At 44.4% G+C, this 13338-nt stretch overlaps 1 non-coding gene across 1 annotated transcript; it reads left to right on the top strand.

Annotated features, from left to right (window-relative positions):
• Positions 1-4381: 4381 nt before the first annotated feature.
• Positions 4382-4453, top strand: TRNAE-CUC (transfer RNA glutamic acid (anticodon CUC)). Its single transcript has one exon. It is a non-coding gene; the product is annotated as a tRNA-Glu (tRNA).
• The last annotated feature ends 8885 nt before the right edge of the window (positions 4454-13338 follow it).

Genomic DNA, 13338 nt, shown 5'->3' with positions numbered 1-13338 from the left:
CCGACGTGGATAGTGGGGGTATGAAAAGGTCAGAGGACGCGTAGCGCCGCCCCTCGCGGGCTTGCCACGCTTTGGGTTGGCGTTGATAGTGGGGTGGCTTTAACAATGGGGGTAATTTAGCCATCAGGATGGGTATACAATTAAAAATGGGGTCTGGGGGGCCATTTCACATATGAAACAGGCATCTGGGTGCCTGTACATATTAAAATCGCATCAAATCGCATCGCATGCAATACAATAGCATACAATGCAACGCGATTTTCAACATTGGGCGCCTAGATAAGTCACAAGTACCAAACAAAATAACTCACACAAATCTATAGCCGGCCATACATCTACAGATCGATTGTCAGATTGGGCTGGTTGGAACACAATTCTGGTAATGGATGAGAGCAAATGACAGTTGACCATTTGCTTTGACATGCTGGAAAACTGCCATTCAGATATTACCAGGTTTTTGTCCCAACCAGCCCAATCTGTCAATCGATCTGTAGATGTATGGCCAGCTTAACTCTCTCTGCACATGTTGCATCTGCCCCAACTGCAGTGCACATGGTTTTGCCCATTTTCCAAACAAATTTGTATTGGGGTTAGATCTGAATAAAGGCCTATGTTTGGACTCTAGCTATATCTTGTAACTGCCTTTGAGGAATGGGGTATACATATAATTTCTTGTTTGTTAATGATTTTGTAAATAAATGATTGTTAAACTGTGTTGAGGTGTCCCTGATTCTCACTATACTTCTGATACAATAGTCCCACTGGGAACAGGGGCCCATACACCTGCACTGAATCGAAGCAAATTGCAGATCCCCTGACCGCTGCATCAAAGGATCAGAGATATTAACCCCTTCACTTGCAATCCCTGAAATGTTCTGGGCTCTGCACCAGTGTTAACACTGGCAATCCTGGTTTTGCCACTGTCTCCCCCTCCTTGCGCATAGCAGCGATGCTGAGCGATGAGCAGCTGCCCGCAGGCTCCTACCTCCTGGCGGTGTGTGGTATGACTTTGCTATATAGATGCTATTTGCTGGTGTAGGTCTCACTATTATAGATTTCATGCTCCGAATTGATGTGATTGTACATATTTAGTGGGATAAGGCGGAGGAGGTTATTGAAAATATGAAAAAAAAAATATATATATATATATTTTCAATAAATAAATGTGTATATACTGATGATATCTAGCAAAATATTTCCTTTCCGTGTCACCAGATATTATGATGACAAATGACCATAGGAGTTTGTAAACGAAACTCCCAAAATAAATCCATAAGAAAACTAGAATACACCAGCTCAAGCAACCACGTGAGGGAGGGACAACGTGCAGGCGGCTGCAGTGGTGGCAGGGCCGGTGCAAGGCACCGGAGCGCCCCAGGCGAGTCGGGGTGGGGGTGCCCCGTTGCGGGGGGGTGGGGGGGGTGTACCTGTCCTGCGGCTGTGTATATAAAGCTTGCGGCGGCAACGGGGGTCCCTGCAGTCAAGAAATAACGAGCGCTATCCGCCTGGCTACGCGGAAGAGCTTCTGCTGTGAAAACACTGGCCGCACGGCGCACGCTGATTGGCTGAATCTCAGCCAATCAGCGTGCGACCAGTGTTTCCACAACAGAAGCGCTTCCGCATAGCCAGGCGGATAGGGCTCGTTATTTCTTATTGACTGCAGGGACCCCCCCGCTGCCGCCGCCGCAAGCTTTATATACACAGCCGCAGGACAGGTACCCCCGCGGCACGGGGGGGGGGGGCGAAATGCCGCCCTCCAGTGGCCGGCGCCCTAGGCAAATGCCTAGATTTGCCTAGTGGTGGCACCGGCCCTGAGTGGTGGTGCCGCTACTGCGAGCTACCAGTAGTGAAAACCTTAACACTGACATGAATAGATAGTGTTAGGACACTAACAGAATAGACTCCACACAACGCAGAATAAGTGATTAGTTAGACCAAATCACTGTCTTATATTGTCACCAAAGGGCGATTTAGGGTGAGACCACACATACAATTGCTAAGTCAATTCTGGCTCATCCTCCGGTGCTCAGACAGCGGGCAGCAGCAGCATGCCAGTGTGCCGGGTGGGTGCTGGTGCCCACACAGACCCCACTGCTGCCTGCTCCCCCAAGCGGCAGCAGGGTCTGCCTTACAGTAGTTACGCCACTGATAGAGACAGCTAACCCATCTATTTTAAATCTTTACAAAGTACTTTTCTTTTTTCCCCAGTTAGCACCCTGTTATATGTATTTGTGTCAGGTAAGTCTTCAATTTTAACTCTTGAATATTTTGCTTGAGTAAAGAGGGGCCTCTATTGCGATAGTATATATTAAAAGACCTTTCCCTCTTTCTTTTTAAAGAAATAAAAATAAAAATCTACATTTTAAAAATGAACCACCTGTATCCATTGCGTACTTTGATTGCCTGGATAGCACCCCCGCTAGAAGAATACAATAGAAGGTAGCCCGAACATGCCCCAAAATTAAAGGGACATAATAATTCTATCCGTGGCCTTTATTTTGGTTCACGCTCAGAGGCAAATTCCTTCTGAAATAGACAAAACCATGTGCACTTCAGGTGGGGCAGATGTAACATGTGTAGAGAGTGTTAGATTTGGGTGGGGTTTTACTTCAAAGCGAGATCTATATTGCAGTGTAAAAATAAAGCAGTCAGTATTTTCCCTGCACAGAAACACAAAAACTCACCCAAATGTAACTCTCTCTGCACATGTTATATCTTCCCCACCTGCAGTGCACATAGTTTTGTCCATTTGAGAAGGAATTTGCCTCTGCGAGTGAACCAAAATAAGGGCTTGTGTGTGGATCTCAAAATCCTCTCCCCTTTTGACTATATTAGGTTTGCAAGTTTCTAACCATTGACTCCAGGATCCATTCTGGTCAAAGTCCAAAGTCAGATTCACAAAAACGTCACAGCATAACATCAATATTTTAAAATGTTGATGCATTTGCTACCTCCACTGGGAATTATATCGCTCTATAATAATGATGTTTTTATTTGTATTTTGTATTAGTTTTATTGACACTAAAGGTCATATTCAATTAGTTGTGAGATTTCAGTGGAAGAAATGAGCATGGTTATCACACTCAATTTCGGATTACCACAGCTATCCAATTGTATAAAATTGGGCGCAATTCATTTTATTTCATAAACATTTGGATGAAACAAAAAAAAAACCCTGTAAACCAGCCTGTACCCTAAAAAATAACCTTAATTTCTATAGCTGTGCTAATCAAATTAATTGGCACACTTAATTTCTTTAAATCAGTTGACATACGTAAGTTCTGTTTAAAAAATTATAGGATGCTATGATTTTAAGCAAAGAAATGTTTAGGGGCAGTGTTTTCAGCAAATTTTTTTACAAACATTATGTAAATATTGCATGACATGACGGAAATATTCAAAATGAACAGACAGAAGGAAGTTCAACATCCTACAGAAGCTTCTGCTTCTCTTCTACTCTGCAATTCTGTAGTCTGTACTGTGCTCCTCAAAACTGGTCTGGTACGGCTCCGCCAGCGAGAGAGACAAATGCAAACTCCAAAAGGTAGTCAGAACTGTGGAAAAGATAATAGGGACAGGCCTTCCCTCTGTCCAGGACCTGTACCTGTCAAGAGCAAAAAAGCGGGCAACGAAGATAGTCAAGGACCAACTACATCCTGGCCATGGCTTGTTTAACCTGCTGCCATCAGGCAGACACTACAGGGCTATTCCCACCAGAAGCCTAGAAAGATTTCTTTCCTCAAGCGGTTCACCTGTTGACACGTGAACTCATGAACTCCTCACTGTCTAGTTGCGCCATAACCCTTTGCACATAATCTAACACGTGTCCCCTCGGAATAACTTTCTATATGACTGTACATGTTCCCCCACCTGTTTATACTGTTTATACTGTATGCTGTTTACTTGTTACCCACCTGGCTGCTGCACAGCAAACCGAAAACAATTTCCTAGTATACGCAAGTATACCTGGCCAATAAAGCTGATTCTGACATAAATCAGTGCATAACTCTATTTAGCTATTAAAACACAGTTCTCATCCATACAATAACTGCACCACATCTTTTCACCCATTTTTCAAAAGCAGGCATTTTAAGAATGTGTGCATTATTTACAATTTTGGGCTTTTCACTCCTCAAACCTAATCACCACTACTGCTTCCATTAAAACAGATGGAATTTTCTAATATTGTTAATGGTAAACTTACAATTTTTACATGAAAGCAGTGTAGTAGGGTAAAAACAAATTAAATTATATTTTGGTTTTAATAAAGAATATTGAAACGTTAATTGTAATATGCAATGACAGGAAAAACTTCTCAAACTACAAACACTTACAAGTCCTGACTGCAGTTGTCTGGATATCGAATCAATACAAAACATCTTCCCTGGTGGTCTAGTGGTTAGGATTCGGCGCTCTCACCGCCGCGGCCCGGGTTCGATTCCCGGTCAGGGAATGAGTGTTTTGAGTCACAATTTATGGCATCTATTTGAGAATAAATGGAAGTTTTTAATTTAGTATTATTTTTTGCTTAAGAAAGGATATTTCATTGCTTCTTATTGAACAAGAGTGATAAAGAGAGAAAGCATGGGTCCGCTTTCAGTCCTACTGTATTGTGTTACTACATAGGCAAATGCAGGGGGGGGGTTCTGGTTTCCCGGAAACCCCCTTCCTCATGGAAAGTGCCTTAAATTGTGACAACAGCTGGTATATAATATGATTAATAGAGCTGCCACCACACCATGCAGTGTAAGGGACAGAGCAGAGCTGTGGAATGTCTAGTGTACCAGCTTCTTCTACCACATTTACTGTATGTGTGGATCTGAGCCCTTAAACATTGCGATGGACCAGGGAGTAGCTGCCAGGTGGAAGAGACAGGAGCCTTACCATGATGTGGGAGATTGGGAGCTTAGAAAGTGCAGTACTGGTTCTATTAGGTTTGTGTATTTATTTATTATGATGTTTAACCTTTTCCTGACCACTTATCTTATTTTAATGTTTGAAAGAGCATATACTATAAACCATCTGTCCTGTTAAATATCAATAATATATTCCATATAGTATCCAGTGTATAAAATGACCAATTTTTGGGGTTGTTACCGCTCCCCCAGACTCCCATACTTACTCCAATGCCTTCCAGAGTGGGAGATTTTGGATTACATTTTGAAACCCTCCTGCAATGCTCTCTACCTGGGTCTTCCAGCAAAAGAATTGCACCGCTTGCAGCTGGTACAAAATGCAGCCGCCAGACTATTAACTAACCAGCCCTGCTCCTGCCACATAACTCCCATTCTCTTCAAGATTGGCTTACTCACTTTAAAGGCCCTACATGACCAGGGTCCAAGGTACCTGCAGAAGCTTCTGATTCCTTACGGTCCTACTTGATTACTACGATCCGCTGAAGAAGGACTACTAACAGTACCCGGAATTTCCCTGAATTCATCTGGGGGTCGAGCTTTTAACTTTGTTGCTCCAACTCTGTGGAACTCTCTTCCTCGCACAGTGCGTGAAGCCCCCACTGTAGAATCCTTTCAAAATAGACTAAAGACTTACCTATTTACTCAAGCATTTCACTGACATCCACTGTTAAGCTTGTTTTGTATTTTGAGCGGTAAAGACAATGGTAAAGCACTTTGAGTTCTATTGGGAGAAAAGCGCTATATAAATATCATTATTAATATTATAAAAATCCTGCGTTTTCCACTTTACTGGTATGTAATAAATATTAAAAAGGCTGTCAGGCCACTTTCATTATAAAAGATCATTCTTGGTCCTCAATTCAAGTCAATTCATGCCCAACCCCCATCGCCTCATCCCCCAGGGTGAAATTATGCAGCGCCACCTATTAATTAATGTGCCCATGCATTTAGTTTTTACCAACTACACACAAATGCAGAGGGTCTCAGATTCATAGCCAGAAACACTCACACACTCATTTTCGCGGGTTGGCATATGTGTAGCCGCAGGTATGTGATATGCGATGCTGCCAGATTCACCAATATTCGGATTGCAAAACATTCCGGATATTGGTTCCCGCTGCTACTGCTGTTATACCCTATGGTCTACACACTGCACTGTGTGTGTGCATGCACAGACCCCCGGCACCCGGCAGAGCAGATTGCAGGGACAGACTCTGTTTGGAAAACCCCGGTCCCTACCTCTACAAGATGATACAGGCCACCAATAGGATCGTACAGTGGCGTAACTATAGAGGGTGCAGGGGGTGCAGCTGCTATGGTGCCTGGCAGTTTGGGGGGCCCCACTGCACCCTCTTAAATAATTTATTTATTTACTTGTTTTTTTTATTACTGGAGTCCTGGCCCTTTGTGTCCCGGCAAGTACCAGGTCCAGCAGTTGCGCGGAGAGAGGCGAAAGGAGGGAGGCGGGTTGCAGTCCTAGCCTGGAGGGAAGAAAGTGGAAGGAGAAGGGAAGCGGGGTGATTACTGCTGCCGCTGCGTACTGGCAGTAGCTGCCGCTCTAGCATAGCCGCAGCATTGTCCTGGACTTCTCCTGCCCGGCTGCCTCATCAAGCCTCCTCCTCCGCTGGTGATTGGAATCACAGTTGTAGGAGGAGAGGTCATGCCTCAGGCTGTCACCGGCTCCAAGTGCTATGGTCCTGACCAACTCTGCAGGCTCCAGCCTCGGTAAGCAGACAACGCTGCATGCAAAGCACAGCGCTGCTGGTGGCCATGTGATCTGTTTTCCTGAACTACAAGCAACAAAAAGTGAGTTTTAATAAATGGCATCCGATTAATAATCATTTAATATTCATGGAGAGTGTGAAAGGAACAAGCATATAAGGGGTGGGGTGATTAACATAAAATATATAAAGGGGTACACAAATTTCCTCTCATGAGTCTGCATGTCCTATGCCCCCTTCCGCCCCTCCATCTGTCCATCTGTGCCCCCTGCCTTGAGTCAGTCTGTAACCCCATATGGTGCTCTGTCTCCCTTCCTTCTGTCCATCCGTCTATCTATTCCCCTCCTTTCAATGTGTGCACCTCACATCTGTCCATCTATACCCCTCCCATATATGCCCCCCTTCCATCTGTCTTTTCCCCTCCTGTATGTCCGTTTTTGCCCCTCCCATCTATTGCTCTCCCTTATGTCTATCTATGCACCATATAAACCAACTCCATCCCTTCTGTCCGTCCATCTGTGCCCTTGCTTGTCCATCCATCTATCTATGCCCCTCGCATCTGTCCATCTATATGAGGGGGGGGGCCCCATTCAAGATTTTGCTATGGGGCCCATCAAGTTCTAGTTACGCCTCTGCGATCGTATATTGTAATGCTACTCTGGGCGGAAAGATCCTGGCCAGATCACATTGTATATGCAATCCTTAGTAAATGGGCTCCTTAGGGCAGAATAAGAATAATGTTGGTATATACCTAGAAATTAGGGCACTGTCCCCCATTTGGTTTCCTTTTCATGTTTTGGTTTTGGAGCTGTATTTTTTGTATATGATAAATATAGCAATAATCATATAATTTTGGCTTGTTTCTGTTATTATTAACTCCTTCAGTGGTGGGTTTTTTTTTTGGGAGCACCCCCACTGGGCGAGTTTTTTCTGGGGAGAGCTCACTAAAAAAAACAAAAAAAAACACTGCTGTGTCCCCGGGTCCGGGCAGCGCCGCTGAACTGTCAATCAGCTGCTGCCTGGCCCTGCGCCCCGGTGCCCCTTCCCTACATACGGCAACCAGGCTTGTCATAAGCCGGTGCCTCAGGCATCCCAGCAACCCCCTTTGACCTCTGGGCAAGCCATGCGATGCCCAGTGTGGCAGGCATACCAGCAACCCCCTCCCACCCCTGGGCAAGCCATGCGATGCCCAGTGTGGCAGGCATCCCAGCAACCCCCTCCCACCCCTGGGCAAGTCATGCAACTTCCGGCGCAGCTGGCACCCCCACTTGCAGCTGGCATCCCTGCTTATGTACGGGCAGGAGTGGTGATCCCCAACACAGCTGAGGGGCCAGGTTGCAGAGGTGCGGTAGCGGTCAGTGGTGCAGCCAACTCCCCCAATTCCCCCTCTTACCTCCCAAAAATGCCATGTACACTTTTGGACGGCTCAGTAACCCATGGCCACACCCTGTTTACATTTGACCACGCCCCCTTTCTGAATGTTTACAGATTTCTGCACCTCCCTGTCCACAATACAGCCAAACACACAGTAGCATGTGCTTGGTTGAGAAGAGCTATTGTAGCTCTTGCTGTCAGGTATTGGAGGTCCCACTAGGCCCCTCCATCAGACCTGGCCCTGGTTAATAATTACCCCCCCCCCCCCCCATTTCTCGACAACAGGAACAGTAGACTATAACCTGGATCCCAGAATGAAGCTTAGGAAATAACGAGTTGTTCAAGGCACTAATAAATAGTCAATAACTTTTGTTTATCCCCTTGGCTTGAGATGATTCGGGCCAGATTCTCTAAGCTTCAAAAGTGATAAAATGGAGAGTGATAAATAGCCAGCCAATCAGCTCCTGCCTGACATTTTTCAAACACAGTCTGTGACATGGCAGGTAGGAGCTGATTGGCTGGCTGTTTATCACTCTCCATTTTATCACTTTTGAAGCTTAGAGAATCTGGCCCCAAGTCATTTGACCGTTGTGAATGCAGGGATTAGAGGATCTGTTGTAACTGATACCAATTACTGACTCTGTGCAGACTAAAGTTCACCTCACCAAAGAGCAGCAGTGATCAATGGCTCCCACAACTTTCCCCCACCCACAAGACACTGCGACCCGCAGGTGGGACAGTCTCCAATTAGCGGGTCTTTACCCCTGAAATAGGGACAATTGGGGAGGTATGGGTTTGAGGCCTCACAGAAGGCTTGATCAAGTCCCACAAACTACTCTTAGGTGCATGCTTCCAGTCACAATTGAGCATCTGAAATAGAGAGCACAGCATGAGAGCAGAAGTAGGGTGATCTCCATCTTTAGGGAAACCCCAAAAGGAGTGATTTAGGTGTATTACATTTTAAAGGATTAAATGTGAGAGTAGATATACTGTAAGGTCATGTGATGTAAGTATGATCCCCCCCCACTATTATGGAAACCCTACTATTGGTAGAAGCACATAGAGTAAGAAAATGGGGGTGGGGTGGAGGCCACTGCAGAGTAAGAAAAGGGGAGGGGTCACTGCATTGGCAGTGTGGGTGCATTTAGTATCAGAAGCAGCCGTATGGAAATTGCATAGGTCCCCAAGAAGGAGATCATGCCCCAGGGGAGTGGAGGGAACCTCATGTAACAGCCCACTGCGTGCTTCATTGTTTGAGAAAGTGTAACCTGTGACACTACCAATCCCATAATATCTGAGTATGTACTGCTGTTCATCATCTTATGCAGGGCCGGATTAACAATGGGCCTGATGGAGCTACAGCTCCAGGCCCACTCTCCAAATAGGCCCATTTTGTAGAGGAGGACTGGGGCTTTCCAACGAGTCCAGCCCCGCGTCGCTAGCCCCCCGGGAACTGGAGATACCGCAAAGCAAAGCTGGAACATTTTCCCCATAGGATAACATAGAACCCGCTAATTCCGCCACCCCCACCCATGTCCATGTCCGACGACTGCCAGTTCCCCCCCTGGAATCACAGAAGTTCAAATTTCAATCTCTTTCTAACACAAATCGCTGGTCCTTCAATTTGATACCAGGCTGGTTCATATGGGTTAATTGTTTCCAGAGATATTGCGGGTAAATCGATTTTTTTTTATTTCTGAAATGTAATTTCATGGCTGCTCATGTTCTTTGAGGGCAGATTTCTCTGGAACCAAATGGCCCAGTTTCATGGGACCAATTTCAATCCCACTTAAAAGTTCTTAAATATGATACTGGTCTCATGTAAATGGCTCTGTTGGTTCCGAAGATATAGCTGGTTAAACGATATAGCTGGTAAAAGAGGGGGGGGGGGGGGGGTTCTCTCCCCTTCATATCAGAAAATGCAGGGACTAGGCTCATGTCCCGGCATGATCCTGGGACCATATTCCCGGGTAAGTCCCTGCTGCATTTTCTGGTGTGAAAGAGGTATTAATACAAATAGCCGGTACCTGCAGTGCTCTGAATACAGCCGGGCAGCCTCCCCGCACTCTGTCCGGCTGTCAATGGCTGTCACTTCTGCCTGGCAGCGGCTGTCCCCCAGTTACTGCGAGCATGTATTCCCCCTTGGCAATGAACATGTAATCCCATATGGCAATGAGCATGGAACCCCTGGCAATGAGCATGTAGGTAAGCAGCATTTATGTAGCTTCAATTTTAATTGGCATTATGGTGTGTGGCTTAACATGTAATGGGCATTATGGTGTAAATTTTTAATGCGCACCTTCGGCGTGCAATGTCCCTGTTTGAGAAGCATATTGTAAATTTTGGCTCAATTGGTTTTGGTATAGTGTGTATTTTGGCTCAATCCATGTGGAAAAATATGAATTTTGCCTTAATCTGTGTGGCATAACGTGAATTTTAGGAGCAAAAAGAAGGAAAGACTCTCTCTTTTTTGGGGGCACTCTTGGAATGTGATTACATATTAGTATTCTATTTGAACATCTGTCGGGATGTTTTTGGCGTGTCTGCGGTGTGTTGAAGGTTAGGTATTAGGACACAAGCTTAAGGATGATACAGACTATGTTACACCACTCTTTTATGAGAGCCCTCGTGTGGGGACAGTGTCGTTAGTTGGGATTGGGTTGCTCGTGAGGGTACTAGTTACACATGGGGAGGTGGGGTGGGTAGTTCCATCCCAGGGTATGGTTAAATCTAAAAATTAACTTTTATTGGTTTTCCATAAAATAGATACTAGACAAAACGTTTTCAGGCGTTCACACACAAACATATAAACATATATTGAATCACACTCAATGGTCTGTGCCCTCCGGGCATTCAGTCCTCTTGTTCAGTATTCTGCAAGGATGTGTGTCTACAGGTTTATGGGAATCAGGCCTTTCAGGCCTGCCCTTAGACAGTCTGCCGAGGATCTACTGCTGTCAAGCTACCTTCTGGCACTGCAAACGTCCAGAAGAACAGAGAGCGTGTTCCCAAGATTTCCAAAGTGATCCAAAGCGGTTTATAGGGTCACCCCACTCGTGTGTATAGGGACTATGCTCACATGTATGCTTACACAAGACAGGGTGTGTGAACTCTTATAAAGGTATCTTTTTTTCTCCTCCAAATATGACTCCAATAGTCACGACAAATGCAAATTCCTTTTTATTCTTTAAAAATCACAGCAGGGCAGGGATAATATAATGACAGCCTTCCTACCATATAAGATGTAACCCGGGTGTAGAATATGGTACCAGATACTGCCAAATACTGCTCCACAGACTCTGCTGCTCACATGAATTTGACCAGACACTAAGTTTTCTACGCGTTTCAGCACGCTGCGGTGCCTTTTTCAAGATAAAGTGTCTGTAAACAACGAGTTCAAACAAATGAGGGACGGACAAAAAAGTTTTCCATATAAAAATATTTGTATATAAAATATATTCCATATATATATAAAAAAATGTATAAAATTTTTTCTGTACAACCTCTTTAGTCATTTGCCCTTATATGCGCCCATTACCAAAATGGCGCCCGCAACATCGTTTCCGCACATACTGAATAGAGAGGGACAGCGTTTCAGCAACAGTGCTGCGCTGTATCCCAACACCTACAGGCGGACCTATAGACGCAGGGCATAGTTGCCGAACGTCTCATACAGCGGGGACGCGTCTGTCACTTGAGCGGATGTGACGTATGCGGACTTCCGGTTTCCTGGGCTTATATTCCAGGCTGTGTATACCAGCGTTTATGTGGATCTGAGGACACGTTTTGGAGTGTCTCCACAGGACCTCTTTGGATACCCACATATTTCCTGACCAAAAACGTCTGGTAAGCCTTTATATGCACTTGCACTTTATTGCACAGTATTTTTATAATTTTTTTTATATATATATGGAATATATTTTATATACAAATATTTTTATATGGAAAACTTTTTTGTCCGTCCCTCATTTGTTTGAACTCGTTGTTTACAGACACTTTATCTTGAAAAAGGCACCGCAGCGTGCTGAAACGCGTAGAAAACTTAGTGTCTGGTCAAATTCATGTGAGCAGCAGAGTCTGTGGAGCAGTATTTGGCAGTATCTGGTACCATATTCTACACCCGGGTTACATCTTATATGGTAGGAAGGCTGTCATTATATTATCCCTGCCCTGCTGTGATTTTTAAAGAATAAAAAGGAATTTGCATTTGTCGTGACTATTGGAGTCATATTTGGAGGAGAAAAAAGATACCTTTATAAGAGTTCACACACCCTGTCTTGTGTAAGCATACATGTGAGCATAGTCCCTATACACACGAGTGGGGTGACCCTATAAACCGCTTTGGATCACTTTGGAAATCTTGGGAACACGCTCTCTGTTCTTCTAGATCCCACTGGGAAAGGAAAAGAAGTAACCAGTGTTTATATATCACTAATTGGTATATATATTTTTTCTGTTTCTCCATATATACGGAACTGTGTGAAACAGGAAAGAAGAAAGAAAAGAAATGTAATCCTTTCAAGGATTACATACATATGGACTTTTTAGCGCACGTGAGACTTCTCTTGTCTGTTGTAGTATTGTCTTTCTGAGGTCCGGTGACCTCTTTTTGAAGTATCATATGCAGCTCTAAAGATTGCAGCGCCTGGAGTGAAATTCCCCTTTTTGTAAAATAACTGCAAACGTCCAACTTGGCAAATTTTCTGCCTTATTGTGTGCTTGCTGTCCCCGATGTGGTTATGTGACAGATAGGTAGCCTGTCAATACCTGGTCTCAAACTCAGCAAAGAAACCCGGTACACATTTTGAACCTTAAATCGGTGATTATAGTCCCGGTAAATACTCGAGTATGTCAGGTGGAGAGCCTATTGATGCTGGAATTTAAACAGACTGTACCTAACTTGGAACATCTATATGTTTCAGAATGAAATTCTAGACATCCTGGTGTTAGTCTCAATGAAACCCAGATCAAATGTGGCTCTGTAACAAGTAAATCTGACAGTTGCAGTTCTGACCAATACAATGTATCCCGGTTGTTTCAATTCCCTTGCAGAGGTTTTATGCAATTGAGTAATGGTTATCTTATTCTAAACAATCTGACAGTTGCAGTTCTAACCATACAGTGTATCCAAGTGGTTTCAAATCCCTTGCAGAGGTTAAATACAAGTGAACACTGGTTATTTTAAACAAGAGGATATGTAGGCTTACAGTGGCCTTATAATAATATTCCCAAGGAAGATGATATATTGTTTGTCAAAAAAGTCAGGTATCTTCCACAATGTTGTACATAAATTGTATGATCAGTGTGGAAGGAAGAAGAACATAATC

Source organism: Crinia signifera, chromosome 4 (genome assembly GCF_055691185.1).
Source record: "Crinia signifera chromosome 4, ASM5569118v1, whole genome shotgun sequence".
Taxonomy (NCBI): domain Eukaryota; kingdom Metazoa; phylum Chordata; class Amphibia; order Anura; family Myobatrachidae; genus Crinia; species Crinia signifera.
This window is presented reverse-complemented; position numbering and strand designations above follow the sequence as displayed.